The sequence below is a fragment of the Astatotilapia calliptera genome, chromosome 3 (genome assembly GCF_964374335.1).
Source record: "Astatotilapia calliptera chromosome 3, fAstCal68.1, whole genome shotgun sequence".
NCBI lineage: Eukaryota > Metazoa > Chordata > Actinopteri > Cichliformes > Cichlidae > Astatotilapia > Astatotilapia calliptera.
The window spans coordinates 13,843,501-13,859,976 of NC_137424.1; the positions used below are offsets into that span (position 1 = coordinate 13,843,501).

The 16,476-nt window shown below is 40.5% G+C and overlaps 1 long non-coding RNA gene across 1 annotated transcript in view; it reads right to left on the bottom strand.

Moving 5' to 3' along the window:
- LOC145425217 (uncharacterized) overlaps positions 1-16,476 on the bottom strand; it is a 300,454-nt gene that overhangs the window by 277,481 nt on the left and 6,497 nt on the right. The window lies entirely within an intron of this gene.

The following is a 16,476-nucleotide window of genomic DNA, read 5'->3' on the forward strand; positions in this document are numbered from 1 at the left end:
GTGTGTGTATGTCTAATGATGTACGCTGGGTGTTTCGTTTAGACAGGTGGAGAGGATGTGGGAACATCACTTGTTTGTAAATAGAAAGCGAAAAAGAAGTGAGGTGAGAGGCTCCATAAGTCTGACTATGTGTGTGAATATTCACTAATATGAACAAGCGTGGTTTGCTTATGTGTCCTGCAAGTCTGTGCGTGCTGTGAGGCTGTTGTGAATGTGCTGCCGTTGAGCGGATGTGTTTGCGTGATCGTGGTGTGAAAATATGGAGAAATAGAGGGTGTTGTTTGTAGGTGAGTGGGGAAGTAGGTGATCACAGCAGTGAAAGACAAGAGAAAGAAAGAAACCACATGAACTGTGAGCAACACCAAAAAAAAAGAAACGAAACGGAAACATTCCAATTAAAGCAATGACGGAGGGTGACGGTGTTATATCTGCTATGACATCATATTGATATTACTAGCTTAAACTCATGTTAAAGGAGAGAGTGTGAATGAATAAGAAAAGAGTGTAGCGGGTTCTTATCTGGAGTGCAGTTAATATAACCACGGTGTGGTGCCGAGGTCGCGGTAAAGCTGTCCGTCCACGTAGAGCCGGTCCACGGCGATGACAGCACGGGAGCCTTTCTGGATGAAGCTACGTCGAACTGGGAACAGGACCTTGCGTCGTTCCAGGATCTCTTTGGGGAACTGGTCGTTCACGCTGAAGTCCGTTCCTTTCAGCTCTCTGCCGCGACTCTTCACCTGTTCCTTCTGTTTGAATTGACCGAATTTGGCCACAATAGGCCGTGGTCTCCCGGTCCGCGACCGCACGCCCCCCAAGCGATGTACTCTATCGAAGTCGATGTTCTTTACGGTGTCCTCCGGCAGCTTCAGGTGGATTTTAATGAAGCTTTTCACCGTTGCCTCTGCGTCCTCTCCGGCAGATTCTGGAATACCACAAAACACAACATTATCTCTCATGCTACGGGCTTGTAGATCGATAACGGATTCTTTTATTTTTTTATTTTCAATGTTTAGCTGGGTCACGTTATCGGTGAGAGATTTAACAGACTCCCGTAGCGTGGCATTTTCAGCGGCAAGCGTTTCAGCCTGCTGCTGGCTGAATTCCAGGGATTCTCTCAGAGATTTAAATTCCCGGTGTAAAATCTCCACCAGGGCCAGCCTCGCATCGAAACTGGACAATCACTTGTCGATTGACTCCAGGATGTCTGCGATGTCTTTGCCGGCAGGCGATGTTGTACCGGGGGAGTCTGCCGGGAGACATCTCTTCGACGACGGCGTCTCAGTTTTGGCCGGGGAAGATGCACCCTGAGCTTTCTTCATTACTAAATCTTGAAAACAGCGGTCGATGTAATTTTGGAGAGCGTCTAAACTCTCCCCGTTGTCATCCAGGGTGTTAAAGGTGATAGGACAGATGATGTTAGTTATATGACAATTGATTAGTATATTTGGTAATACTGAAGCTTGAAAAACCTTTGTTAAACTCTCTGCTACCATTTGCTTTTTTTTTCTCCGCCAAAATCTCCGGCGTCTGACGTCACCTACAACATGGGTCGCTTACCTTGTCCGTCACTTCCGTCACTTACCTGCCTCCTACGTTTGTATGTAGAGGGTTTGTGCGAGTCTCTGCTTCTCTCTCTCTCCCCCCGGTCCTCGGGGCTGTTGACGGAAGCGTGCGTCGTGGGACAGGCGTGTCCGGGCGACTGTCATCATCGGGAGTCCCTCTTCGCTGTTGCCGGCCCACCTGCAGCTGATTACCTGACCAGCTGGTGGTAATCATCCCTCCCGGCTAGGAAGAGGTATTTAACCTGGAGTCGCGGCGACAGTCGACGTAGGATTATTACTCCTGACCGGTATAGTCTGTGCTAGGCGTGTGGTCTTGGTAGTCGGCTAGCGTGTGTGGCTAATTGTGGTTTTTCCTTCTTCCTCCAGGAAAGTCGAGCGAAGAAGCGAGTTGGGGAGCACACAAACTAAGGGAGCTACAGCACGGGACGCACTGGGAGCAAGGGATGAGCACCATTGGCAAATTACATCTCTGAGTTAATTGTTGGACTTACCTGTCTATTCACTGTAAATAAAGTGCACTGTGGCATCGCAGAGTCCTGCTTTTTGGGTCCTACTTTCCTCATCACCACGGTCTGCCAGCCAGACCGTGACACTTAGGGTGTTTTCAAATATAGTCTTCTTTAAAGGAACCGAACTCTTTCCTCAGCAACAGAAAGGAGTCAACTGTTTGGACCACTTCTGAACTTTCAACATACCTTGTTGAGGCATCTGAACTGCCCAGAAAACAACGAGCTTGCAACTACTGAACAGAGCAGGTGTGCAGCATTCTGTATAAGTATACAAAAATGTTAGAGAACCCTAAATACCTTTTTTTTTTAATTTCAAAATTAGTAGGCCAATGACATTTCTTATTTACCTTTTGTCTCTCAATAACACAGTGCAGGTATGCATTAGTGGTGGGCGGATCGATCCAAATATCGATAGTACCGATGCCGACTTGGGATCGATACTAACGGATCGATACTAGCCTGGTGAAATCGATTCTTTACTTTGAGTTCTGCTTGTTTGCTATGCTGTGCTTTCGGCAAAAATGAAACAACCCGGTCGCTGGACTCACCGCTCCTGTGTCAGCGCAGAGCAGGCACACTTTGCCTGCTCTGTGCTGACAATTACTGGTTACTGGTTACTGGTTCATATTAAATATAAAATTACTGGTTCATATTAAATATGAACAGGTTCCTTAAATGTACGGAGTTCAAATCTGATTTAATTCAATTTCCTTCACACAGCACATTCGTCCAGGCTGACAGGTAAACATAGAATTAATCTCAGGTAACATGACTCATAGTAGAGATTCAGTAAGAAAGATTGCAGGCTCTAACATTATTACCACACAATCCAAGGACACACCCACAGCTCAGATTTGTAGAACTATTTAAACAAATGTCTTCTGAATATTCAATTCAGGTTCACAGTGGGAGGGTGGGGGGTGTCGTGGAATTTTTTAAATAAAGTCTGCAACACAGAAAGAGCTGTGATCAAGCTTTTTATTACTGCGCCAACACACATCAAACATCACAGTTCAGTCATGTCAGCGCTGCCACAGAAGTGGTGCTCCTCCTCCTTTATGCATTCCAAGGAAGAGGCAGGAAGTTACAAACTGATCCTACCACACTTCACGTGTCTCGCTATGAAACCTAACGGATCAATGGTTATGCTGTTTTGTGGCCTTATCAGCACCTGTAAAGGGAGTTGTTTTCTCAAACTGCTGACACTGAAGTAAGTTCATCTAGTTTTAGAAACTTTCACTGAACAGTAACAGTGTCACAACTAAGCATATGCATAAGCACTTAAATACTTTAAATGAGAATAACAGAACATTTCTATTACAGAGGCTAGAGCCTGTCCCAGTAGTCATAGGTAGAGCACACCAGGACAGGTCACCAGTCTGTCAGAGGACTAACACAGAGACAGACATCAGAGTAACAAATCTATTTAAAATTAATGTAAGTTTGCTGCAGCTGTATGTATGAACATGTGTTTCTGTGCTCACAGTCCACCTCTCAGGAACCTGCAGTTCACTTTTAGTCAACTTTAAACAGACCTCACAAAAGGCTGATGTGGCTGGATCAGTAGTCTGATTTAAGTACGATACCTTTGGCCAGGGATTAATCTGGTGCATCGCTTCACTGCAGTCTTACGTATTTTCCCCACACCTGAATAAAAAATACTGATATATACAAATAACAGCTTCAGCTGATGCAGCCTGACTCAATCCTAAATGTTCAGCACACAGAGACACAGAGGTGCTGTTTAAAGTTTAGTGTTAACCTGAGTCACTGATCATTTGCAGTATTACAGAGTCTGGCAGTCTTTGCATGATGTCCACGTCACTGTAAGTTTCTAGCTGACTCTCAGGTGTGACAGGTGTGCCAGCAGGAAAGAGTAATAATAACCTGCATCCTGAGGTTTGTCATGCAGGATTAAAGGAGCCAGGCTTCGTTCACACAGCTAGGATTGTATTTTACACTGACCCTGGGTCAGTATAAGTATCATACAGTTTAAACAAAAACTGAAACTTGCACATATTTATTACAGATGCACTGAAGCTAATCGAGATATTTGCTGTCAGTCTGCGGCTGCGATTAAACATTTTACTGGAAACTTTATTAACTAGTAACTTCATCAGTCATGACAGAAGCTAATATTTCTGTGCTAACATCGTTTAACCAGTAACAGCTTTACTCCAATATAAGCTAACGTTTACACCGGAACTTTAAGCTAGCACCATAAAGACGGTAAAACACGTAATAACATCTACAAATGCATCTTAAAGCTGTTATATTAGCACTCTGTGTATTACTAACATAACCACATTAACATTACTGACACTCGCTGACTTTTAATAGTCATTCTATAAATGCTGTCCGTTTAAATGGTCTTACCTGTACACACTGCATATCCACCGGATTCCAGCCAGAGTGGATTCTGGAGTCTTCCACGCTCCTGTTAGTGATCCTCCATCTGGATGGATGAGAACAACCTTCTGAACAATCTAGCAGGAGATGGCCCATATCTATGGGACTGATTTGTGCCAATAACGCCCATTGTATGGACTGATAACAGCCGAAGCAGGTGAATAAAGTCACCCAGTAGCTAGCTGTGCCATTACCCAGCATACATCACTCCCTCCATAAATGCAATAAACGATACAAAAGTATAGTTCTACCTGTTTTTCAGGTAGTTGTTTACATTATATAATTTATTGTGTTCTGTATACGTCACTACAATGTGATTTGGAAAATGTCTAAATATACCGACAACAGGCACTTCCGCGGCAATCTCTTCAATCGGAGGACCCTTCACGTCAATTCCCGACGCGAGGGGGGTACCCTGCGTGTCCATAAGTGAAGCAGAGGGAGCCTGACCATGCGTCACACGTTTGACGAGTTGGGAGTGAGAACGTGTTGGTGAGACATGGTGGATACACAGACGGACCAGCAACTACAATGACAGAGGACACGACTTAAATACACAGAGAAACACAGGGGAATTACACACAGGTGGTGGACACAGCTGGGAATAATCACCAAGACGAGACAGAGGTAAAACTGAACACACTCACATGAGACGCAGACCTTCACAATAAAACAGGAACAAGAAACCATCACACTAAGACGCAGACTCGACATAGAGAGAGAGACAGAAAATGACACATGGAACTAAACTAAACCGGCAAAAACATGACAACTCAAAATACTGGGTCAAACTGACCCAGAACCGTGACAGATTTTCTATAATGTTTTGCTTGAGCATGTCCTGCTTTTCTGTAATGTTATTTCTACAGTTTTAGCAGTTCTTCTCGAGGGAAAGAGAAAGATGTAAAAATCTTATACGTTATATATGTTAAATAACATGTGTAGTGCTCACATGTAATGCAGATGTTAGCTTTGATCTAACCAATAAATCCTGATTGGATGTTGTTAGCGTTAGCACTTGTGTTTGCTTCCCTGCTGTACAACAGCATTACCAAAATACAACTGAAGAAACAAACTCAGTTATGAAAAGTTTGTGTTCAGTTTGCAGTCGCTGAAAATAATTACACCTTTGGGAATGACATGGAAATGCTCCCACACTAAAGATTAGGTTTTGTTTCGGGGATTTTCCATCTTAATTTATCTGTCTTATTTGGCTACATCTACGACACTGCTATGCTCTCTCTTGCCTATGTTTTCGTGGCTGCTGCTATCTGTATTTTAATATATATATATGCAATGAAAATTCCCGTCTCGCCCCTCCCGGCAGTCTGTATACTTTAAGCTCGGGTAGTTTTTACACAGGATACGGGAGGATTATTGAGAAGAACCTAAGCAAACACGTGACAAGTTTTCAACAGGAATGAATGACAGTAAAAATGTTACCTCACAGATTGTTTTCATGCCATCAGTGCCATGCATTCATGTAAATCAAAATGCATCTTTTAATTGAGGTAGAGGTTTGTCAGAGATATTATTCTCATAATGTACCTTTGTCCCAGCTGATTACCTTCATTAAACAGCAGGTTGCAAAAACCTCTTGTGTACCTCTTTTCAACCACTGGGAGGCGCTACAGCTTCATTCCTTTCACACACCTGCAGGTTTTAGACGTTCCCTACCCCTGCACTAAGGCCTTTGAAATCTTCATTAACACTGAGCTTGAAATTTCTATCAGTCGAATGCAAAGGAGTCCTGTGGTTGTAGGACAGAGGTAGGGAACGTTAATCGGCCATCATTTAGATTATATGACAACAACCTTCAAATCTGAAGTCTCAGAAATCTGCTTCATGTACAAGTTCCTCCAATAATCAGGGCTAATATCACCAAATTGTACATAAACAGACTTTTACATGTTAAATATTTCTCAAATATGGGGAAAAAAAACAATATAAAATACTATATAATTAACAAAATATCTTAAGATACAGCTACAAATTGCTTGAAACATTTGCAATTGTTATGGTTCAAAATATTGGGAATGGAGACAAGAGAAACACCACAATAACAACACTGGTCCGGCCGGGTCAAGTCAAACGATGATTTTAATGGTCACACACGTGGGAGATGGAAACTGTATGCAGACAGCCTCAGATCTCATCACAAAAAACACATCTCCATAGTTTTGTAAAAATCAGGGTATTAGAACACCCCTTCATGCGTAATGACAGGTGTTATACAATCAATGTTGACAGTTTTATTTAACACAGAAAAATAACATTGTCTCCTTCCCGAGGGCAGACGCTAACTGCCCCCCCCCCCCCCCCCGTCTCCTGGAGCCATCCGTCCCCTGCGCAGAGACACAACATTGCAACTACAAGGACCTCCACATTGATTAAGACAATCAGTGTGTATTGCTCGAAAATAAGTGTATAATACTAAATGAATAATGCTTGGTCAGCTACCACTACTTAAAACATAACAAAAACATAACTGAGCACAAGATCACCAAGAATAACATCGTATAAGTGCTGTGTAAGCATGTTTGCATTTAGCCCTCTGCACTCAAAGTCAAAACCTGCAATATATCAGTCCGGACCATCACGCCGAACGAAGCTTATGACCTTCAAAAGACCAAGTGCCAACTCATCATAAGCACAATTGCAAGGTGTGTCTGAAATTATTGAAACCACTCTTTTTAACAAAAGACAAACAAATTAACAAATCTTCTAAACGTTATTCGGTTCATTTCAATCATTAATTATTAAACATGAAAGTGATGATTTATGCTTTTCACTGATTCTCTAAAAAAGCCCAGAAACTGACTCAGGCATTTAATATTTTAATCAATGTCATTTAATTGCTACCACTTTAAACTTAGCAAAACATAATTGAATAGAAGACCACAAAGAATAATATGATATCAGTGGTATGTAAGCGCGTGAGGCCCTCTATGCTCGAAGCCTTTCCCCTCAATAGATCAGTCAGACATTCACGCTGACTGTAGCTTTTAACCCTTAATTAACTTGAGCACAACTCTATAATAAGCAACAAACTGCAATGTGTATAAGTTGATCATGGTCACATCTGCAATGAAAGATCATATTATTATACTGGTACCTGTAAGTAAAAAATCAAACTAGAGTTATAACAATCACTGTAATACAAAGGCTAATGTAAGATCAAAAACTTCAGTATATATTTAATGCAAAGCTGGTTATATGATTCTAATGAACTAATAGTGCCATATTAAAATAATGAAACTAGAAGAGGAAAAAACATCCCCTTTTTATTCTACACAATGAAATATATCAAACAGCTTTATTGTCAGTGAGGACAAAGTTATAGTGATGCTGTGCTGGAGTGTTCAAAAGAAGACAGAGACATGAAGTATAAATATTGTATAATATTAAATATAAGAAAGAACAAAGTTATAAAAACATTAATAATTGAAATCTGCAACAATATTCACATAAAGTGTAAAATACAGAGTTAACTGTTTAATAGGTAAAGTTTAGGTCTTGCAGTCGAACAATGATCCCAAACACAGCAGCAAATCTACAGCAGAATAGCTGAAAAGCAAAGTCCAGACCTCAACCTGGGACATTCAGAGAGCTGTGCTTAAATAAATGCCAACAAAGCTCAAAGAACTGAAGCAACGTTGTAATGAAGAGTGGGCCAACATTCCTCCACAACAATATGAGAGACTGATAAAGTCAAGCAGAAAACAATTACCTCACATTTGTGCTGCTAGAGGTGTTTCTAGTTATTCACAGGACTGTAGTTTGAATTTAAAGAAATGTGAAAGTGCACTGAAATTAAAATAAAGTTATTGCAATTTAAAAAAAATCAAGAAATCTAAGAGGAAGAAACAATGTAAACCACACAATTGTTTTCCTTATATTCTCCACAAGGCAATGCACATAACAGACATAAAATATTTGCATTTATCAATAGAGAATATACAATTTTTCCATAGTCATAGCCAGGCCCGATTACTGCCAAACCTGTGCTGAATCAATCACTTAAACAGGACCTGTCTGACAAAGTAGAGTAGACCAAAAGATCCTCAAAAACTACACATCATGGCGCAATCCAAGGAAATTCAGAAGCAAATAAGAAACAAAGTAATTGAGATCTCTCAGTCTGGAGATGCAACGTCAAGATGAACAGAATCCAGTTTCTGGGATCCTGAAGGAGAATGTCTGGCCATCTGTTCACGACCACAAGCTGAAGTGCACTTGATCCAAAGCACACCAACAAGTCCACCTCTAAGCAGCTTAAGTAAAACAAAATAAAGACTTTGGAATGGCTTAGCCAAAGTTCATACGTGAATCTAATTGAGGTGCTGTGACCTTGGAAAGGTGGTTCATACTCAAAAACCCTCCAGTGTGGCTGAATTACAACAATTTTGCAAAGATGAGTGGGCAGAAATTCTTCCACCACCTCGTAAAGGACTCATTGCCAGTTATCCCAAGCGCTTTATTGCAGATGTTTCTACTCAGGGTGGCCCAACCAGTTATTAGGTTTAGGGGGCAATCACTGTTTCCACACAGGGCCATAATAATGGCCGCCTTAATAATAAATGCCTTGATTTAGGAACTACTTTTAATGTTTACTTGTGCTATTTTGCAAAAAATAAAATCTCTGCAAAAACATCAAAACTGCTGACCATCTGACCTCAATATGAAATTATTAATCTTTTGACAAAAAACATTTAGATTTGTAAAAATAAAGAAACCATAGAGGAACAAACAATGTTGTTTGCTACGTTCTAACATGGCAATCTAAATAACAGTAATGCAAACATATATATTTATCAATAAAAACAGATCGCCTTTTCACTGTTACAAAAGTCAAGTATATCAATGTTTGTTCAGCTTTCATAAATGTAAGTTTATAAGTACATAGTACATTTTTTGGTAAAGTCCAACTTCTTTTAATACATGCAACACATTTCAGAACATTTGGGACAGAGACAACAAAAGACTGGAAATACTTCGTAAAAATCTGGTGAAACACTTTAAAGCCAGTGGGATTAAATGGGAAACATAAAATTTAATACTAGACAAAGACCGATTGAATCATGAAGCAAAGAATTAATAACTAAATCACAAGTAGAAAATGTTATGCAGATATTATTGGATAGATTTTGGTGTAGAAAAAAATGACAAGAAATGAAAAATGAAAGTTATCTGGTCTTTTTCTTTAAAGAGTAGCTGCAGAGCAGCAACACTGACAAAGACCATCATCACCAATACTGCAGCTGATACAATGATCCAGGAGGAAACTTGAAAAAGCAGGAAAAATGTGACACTGATCAAAATGAATACATCAATTATTGATCAAAGAGAAAATGCATACTACCACAATGCATTGTTATTGCATCTCAGTTTCTCACCATCACTGATAATCTGACGTCTGCTGGACCTCAGGAATCGTCTCCATCACCTCTCTGTGAGGAGCAGAGAGCACTCGTGCTGCACATCCCACCTGTGTGCTGTGTTTACGTGAACCTGAGAGCACAGCTGTAGTGGTGACAGTGAATGTAGCGTTGGTGTTGGACACACTGACAGTGTTGTACTATGAGAAGCTGAGGTGTTGTTGTGAGAGTGTTACAGTGGGAGCAGGTCGACCAGTGGCTGAAAAGGAAACAACCCACTCTTCAGCAGAGTTTGACTCTCTGACATCAACAACAGGTTCATGCAGCTCTGTGAAGGGTCAGGAGATATAAAATAAGGAGTATATTGTTAAAGATACATTGACTTCTAACACATGTAACGCATTAAGGTAAAATTTCTTACCATAAGGATGTGTTACACGATTTATAAACCCCAGTTTGTTAATTATTTGTTCATTATTAATAACTATATACTTAATTTTTTAAAAATTAAGTGTTTTTGGTCAAATGGAATTTCTTTTTGGGCAATTTTAGCCCCTTTTAGCCCTCTGCCAAAATGTTTTAACCTTTCTGTCTCTAACAATAAAACATTGTTCCTTTATCTTCTGTGTCTGGTGTGTTGGTCAGGATTAGCTAGCTTGGCAAAAAGTTCACATTAAACAATTAAAGTGTGTTACTGTGAGGTGTGTGTTCGTACTATGAGTCACAGCTCGAGTTTTCTTGCGGGTGAAGGTTTTTCACCTCGCTGTCATTCTTGCATAAAAGTGTTTGACCCCTTCAGGAAAAAAACGAAATTTGGGATTATTTTTTGTTTTGTTCATTGTGTGTATTTGTTTCTACTTTTTACTTTTTCTTTTACTGTGTACAGCACTTTGGTCAACCTGTGTTGTTTTTAGACATGGTTATTGATTGATTGATTGATTGATTGATTGATTGATTGATTGATTGATTGATTGATTGATTGATTGATTGATTGATTGATTGATTGATTGATATGTCTTTGATTAAAATACAGCCTACTCCACATCCTCCAAGTTACAGAGAAGATGAACCATCTGGGGTGAACTTGTGCACTTGGTATTGGCTGTCATGGTCCCTGTGCCTCTCTGGCTCACTCATGTTGGCCACAGGTTTGTTTTGTTTTCTCTCCTGCTTCCCTGGGTGGAGCTCATTGTGGGCTCTCACCCTTGGCCCACGTATCTGCGGTGATTTCTACACCTGTTGCTGATCAGGCGGCGTCCCCCTTGCCTATTTAACGCTGCGGCACGGAGTATTCGGCACTGGAATGTTGAACCTCCCATGTTCGTGCTCTCAGCTCTCCTAAGACAAACTCTCTCAGTGTTGTGTGGCGTATTGATCTAATTGGACTCTTTGTGTTTAGATCTCCCCGGAACTGGTGGCGGACCCTGACCTGTGATCCCTGTGTGTGTCAACATAAGTGGAAATTGGAGCGAGAGTGGCTGTGGAGAAGCGAGTGTGCGTAAGAAGAGGAGTGGCGGAATTTGGGCCGAGTGGAGAGCGAGTGTGGATTCCTTCCCCTGGAGCCCTGAAGCCCTGCCCCATGCACTGTATATACACATCACTGTGGTTTCCCTTCTGTGTTAATAAATTGTCAACCCTTTGCTTGCCAGAACGCTGCCTGCATCTGAATCCATCTGTTAGCCCTGACATTGGATACCTGGAAATCAGTGAAGGGACCATTAATGCTTCAACTTGTACACAGGTTTGAGAGCAACCACCCAAAAGCTTCTGCTAATAAACACTAGTCTGTGTTTGTGATGCAAATGTTTCTGGCTGTGTTCACAAACATTTAGTAAGGTGAGTGAGGAATAGTAATACTTATTATTAGATCATTAGCAGACTGTAGAACTTGACTGCACGCCATGGTGGCCGTTCAGCCATTTGATTCATGTTGCAGCAGCTCATGAGTGAATGAACATCGTGCAATAAAAGTACTTCTAGAAGTACATTTTTGCAAAAACGTACATTGTGGAGGAATGTAGGGAAGACACGAGGGAGCCCAATATTTTACTCAAACGTTAATCGCTGCATCACACAACTCAACATTCAAAGCGCCAAAACCTAACCCTCTCACTTCCTGTTACACTGGGTACGAGTGGAGCTACCTGGTGGTATGTACTTACATTTATTTAAATTTACTTGGTAGAGTCATGCTAATGACCTAATAATTTTATTCAGGTGTGTTGCAGCAGAGATACATTTAAAAGCTTCAGGACGCCGGCTCTCAAGGCCTGGAGTTTGACACCCCTGCTTTACACAAAGATGGGTTAAATCACAGTGCAAAGAATGAATGAATAAATTAAATATAAACAATAAATAATTATTAAATAGTCTTACACATCAATGTCATTGGTTGACTTTTGAAGTATTTGAATCCTTATTGGGTTCCCTGAGTGACAGAAGGATTAAAACACTTTAAAATCAGTACTGAAAATATGTGCAGACATTACTGGATAGATTTAGGGTTAGAATCAATAAATCACTATCATGTTAATAAGATAAGACACATTACAAAACGACATACTAGAAAGTGAAAAGGTAACTTTTCTTCAAGCAGCATAGTGGAGCAACAGAAAAAGACAAACCCCAACACCAGCACTGCTGCAGCTATTACAGTGATTGAGGGAAAATCTGTGAAAAAAACAGAAAAACGTGACGCTGACCAACAATAATACATCACTCATGAAGTACTGAAGTCATTGTTATTAGATCCCAGTCAAATTTACCCAAGTATCATCCGTCTCTAGTCTAGTCTGTGGTATACAGAAAGAGTTTCTCACCACCAACAGATGTTTTTTGGACCTCAGGAATCGTCTCCATCACCTCTCTGTGAGGAGCAGAGAGCACTCGTGCTGCACATCCCACCTGTGTGCTGTGTTTGGACATAGATGGAAAGCTAAGCTAGAATAACACCCAACTAAGTCCTAACTAATAATGGCAACACAAGAACTAAGCATATATTCAATATAATATAAGACCTCCAAAAACACACACAGTGAACTCAAAATACTGGGTCACAGATCCAGCCCCCGACACATAATAAACAGACAACCTGACAATGAACAAAAGGAAAGTCACACAATATATACACAGAGGGATGATAAGGGAAATGGAAACACATGAGGACACAGCAGGGACAAATTAGATGTGATGAGACAGGAGAAAGCAAAACTGAACACATTGAACACAGGACACGAGACTGTCCAAATAAAACAGGATACAAACTAAGAGACACGGCTCGACACACAGGGACCGGGGGTGAAACAGACATGGGAACACTGAATGAATCACAAGGAGGGGAAACATCAACAAAACACAATGATGTGACTATGGCGACTATGGAGGAAGACCAAATACAGACGGGAAATTATTTTTGATAAAAGTAATATTAATTTGACTAATGGACAGGCAGTGATAAACAGCAAACAAACTGCTTAGCTTTACAGTCTTTGTTTTATCATCTGCAACTCCTGCAGTGTGAAACAGTCTTGGTATGTCAAACATAAAAACATTTTAGATACCGCTTCATCGGATTACATATATATACCGTATTTCTTCATCAGAGAATCTATAATGTATTAAACTAAAAGTGTACACCTGGTTTAAAGAGTATTAACTAAATAAGAACGTGACAACTTTCAGTCATTAATGTAGCAGAGACAGAGTCTGACTAAAGGGACATCACAGTGAGACCTGTTTGATCTGCAGACACAGTCTCTCTCTACTAAGAGTGTGTTTGACTTTAACTTTCACTCAAAATGATTCAGCTCCTCTAAACCCTCCAACAAACATTTACAAATGCTTAGAAACATTTTGTGTTTCTAATTACTAATGTTCCCCAGCCCCAGCATTCCCACAAATCTGTCTGTTTCCTTTTTTAAGTTTCACTGTCTGTCTTCTAAACTTCGCTGATGCAGCTGGTCGTCTTTGTGTGAATCTGCGTGTGAAGGTAATCGAATCAGTATGTATTGTTTCTGATAATATCAGCTGTGTGCAGCTTCGCTCCAGCACAAACCATAGCATTGTTCATGATGACAGATATGAACGAGGTTGACTTGTAACACCGCAGTTATGTGAGCCGTCATTTGTAAGCCTCTTAAACTTTCTTGCACTTTTACACAAAGTTTTATGGTAGTGCTTCTTCTTCTTTGGGGATTTTTGTTCAATAGACTGAAAAAAGCTGTTATATATTTTTGAAATATATTAAATTGGTATTTAAAGGACTATAGCATATTCTAATTAGATTTATGATACTGTGTTAAGACAGTAAAATTCTGCATGTGTGTGTTTGTGTGTCTGTCTGAATTTTGCTGGTACTGCACTGATTGATGATCGTTGATGATCCACCTGACTTGTATAAATTACAGTTTTATATAACAGAACAAATTTGATATCTGTAAAAATATTTTTTAAATTCATGCTTACTAGCTGACACTAAATTTCTAACTGATTTCTCCTCTGGGACACCCACACTGTGTGCAGTTTCATCTCAGCCCACTGTGTGATTGCACATTAAAGGACATTTCTCCCCAAATTCAATAAGCTCAGTGGATTATTATAACAGCGTATCAACAATTCATTTAAGAAATCCTTCTTAGTTGTTGTCATGAAAATCTCAGTGGATTCTTGATTTTGCTCGTCTGCTCTACAGCCTGGATAGTTTCATTTCAAACTGCTGCCGTGTTTCTGCCAAATTAAAAAACAGTTCTACTCAACATGAGATGGATAAATGCAGACGAGACTGAGACACTGATGGGAACAAATCATTAACCAAATGGGGGAAGTAAAACTCAAAGCTAAGTTCACAAGACATGAGAAGATAAAAAAAAGAGGAAATGATACACAGAGACATACGCAGACATGTAGAAAACAGAAAGGAAAATATAAGTGAATGGGAAACATGACAGATGGGGAAATCAGACAATGACAGACAAACAGAGAGACAAGACAGACAAAGGGACATAACTGAAGTACAGAAAGGGATCACAAAAGCAGATATTTAGTGTCACAAAACCAAGAAGACAAACTACAATATGAAAACAGGGTCCATGGGATATAGTAAATCCTAAAGCAAACTATTAACCATCCTTATATACAAAGAGCCAAAGTAAAACACAAAAGACTCTCAAAAACAAAAAGGCATCACAAAACCCTGAGGAAAAAAACAGCGATCCTCCATCAGCTTCCGCTTATCCTTTTCAGGGTCGCGGGGGCGCTGGAGCCTATCCCAGCTGTCATAGGGCGAGAGGCAGGGCACACCCTGGACAGGTCGCCAATCTGTCGCAGGGCCAACACACAGGGATAGACAACGATTCGCACTCACATTCACTCGCACATTCACACCTAGTGGCAATTTGGATTATCCAACTAAATATCCCCACAAGCTGCATGTCTTTGGACGGTGGGAGGAAGCCGGAGTACCCGGAGAGAACAGCGATCCTAACAAATAATATTGCAGTGGTTGGAGATGAAACTTTGCGGACATGTAGTAAATGGACTGATTCTTATATAGTGCTTTTCTACTCTCCTGGAGTTTTCAAAGTGCTCTATACAACAGGCCTCATTCACACAAGCACTTCTAAACACAAGTGCAAACTAATCATCAGAGGGCAACTTGGGGTTAGTATCTTGCCCAAGGATATTTGCATGCAGGCTGGGGAAGCCAAGGTTCGAGCCACCAACCTTCCAATCAGCAGCTGATCTGCTCTACCACCTGAGCCACAGCCACCCACCCATCACAAGTGGGTGAGGCTGGTTCTGATATGGGCAGGGATAGCTCAGTAGGTAAAGTGGTCACCCTGTGATCGGAAGGTCGGCGGTTCGAATCCACCTAACGGCTACCCTGAGGTACCCCTGAGCAAGGTACCGTCCCTACACACTGCTCCCCGGGCGCCTGCTTAGTGGGCTGCCCACTGCTTCACTGAGTGAATGGGTCAAATGCAGAGAAAAAACAAGTAATTTCCCCATGGGGATCAATAAAGTATCCATTATTATTATTATTATTATTCTACTCTGAGCATTCAAAGTGCTTCATACAAATGACTCATTCAAGGACTTTCCTGTGCAGAAGAGTTTTCTATCTTGGGGTTAGTATCTCGTATCAAACAACCAACCTTCCAGTTACTTCGTGACCTGCTCTAACTCCTGAGCTACAGACAGAAGAGGAGTTTGTTAAGAATTTTATGACAACTGTCAAAGGTTTTTTTCTATTGTTTATTAAATTAATCTTATTAAATTTGAGTAGAACGTTCCTTTTATTTCTCTGAAACCTTGCAGCTTTTGGTGGTTAAACTGCAAATATATAGAGAAGGTAACCCAGAGGAAGAATGCACAGAGACTTTAAGGTCAGCTATCAAGAATCATTTTTACGCATTTTGATGCAATGTTATGATATTTGATGTTGAAATTGATTAGAAATGGCTAATTTCATTTCTACAGAATTATGCAGTGTGGGTGTCCAAGAAGATGAATTCAGAATTTCATGTCAACTATCATATATGATTGAATACAGAACCTTCATACACCTACCTGAAACCATTTAAATGACATTGAGTTCCTTCAAAGTTTCTCCGTTTGAAC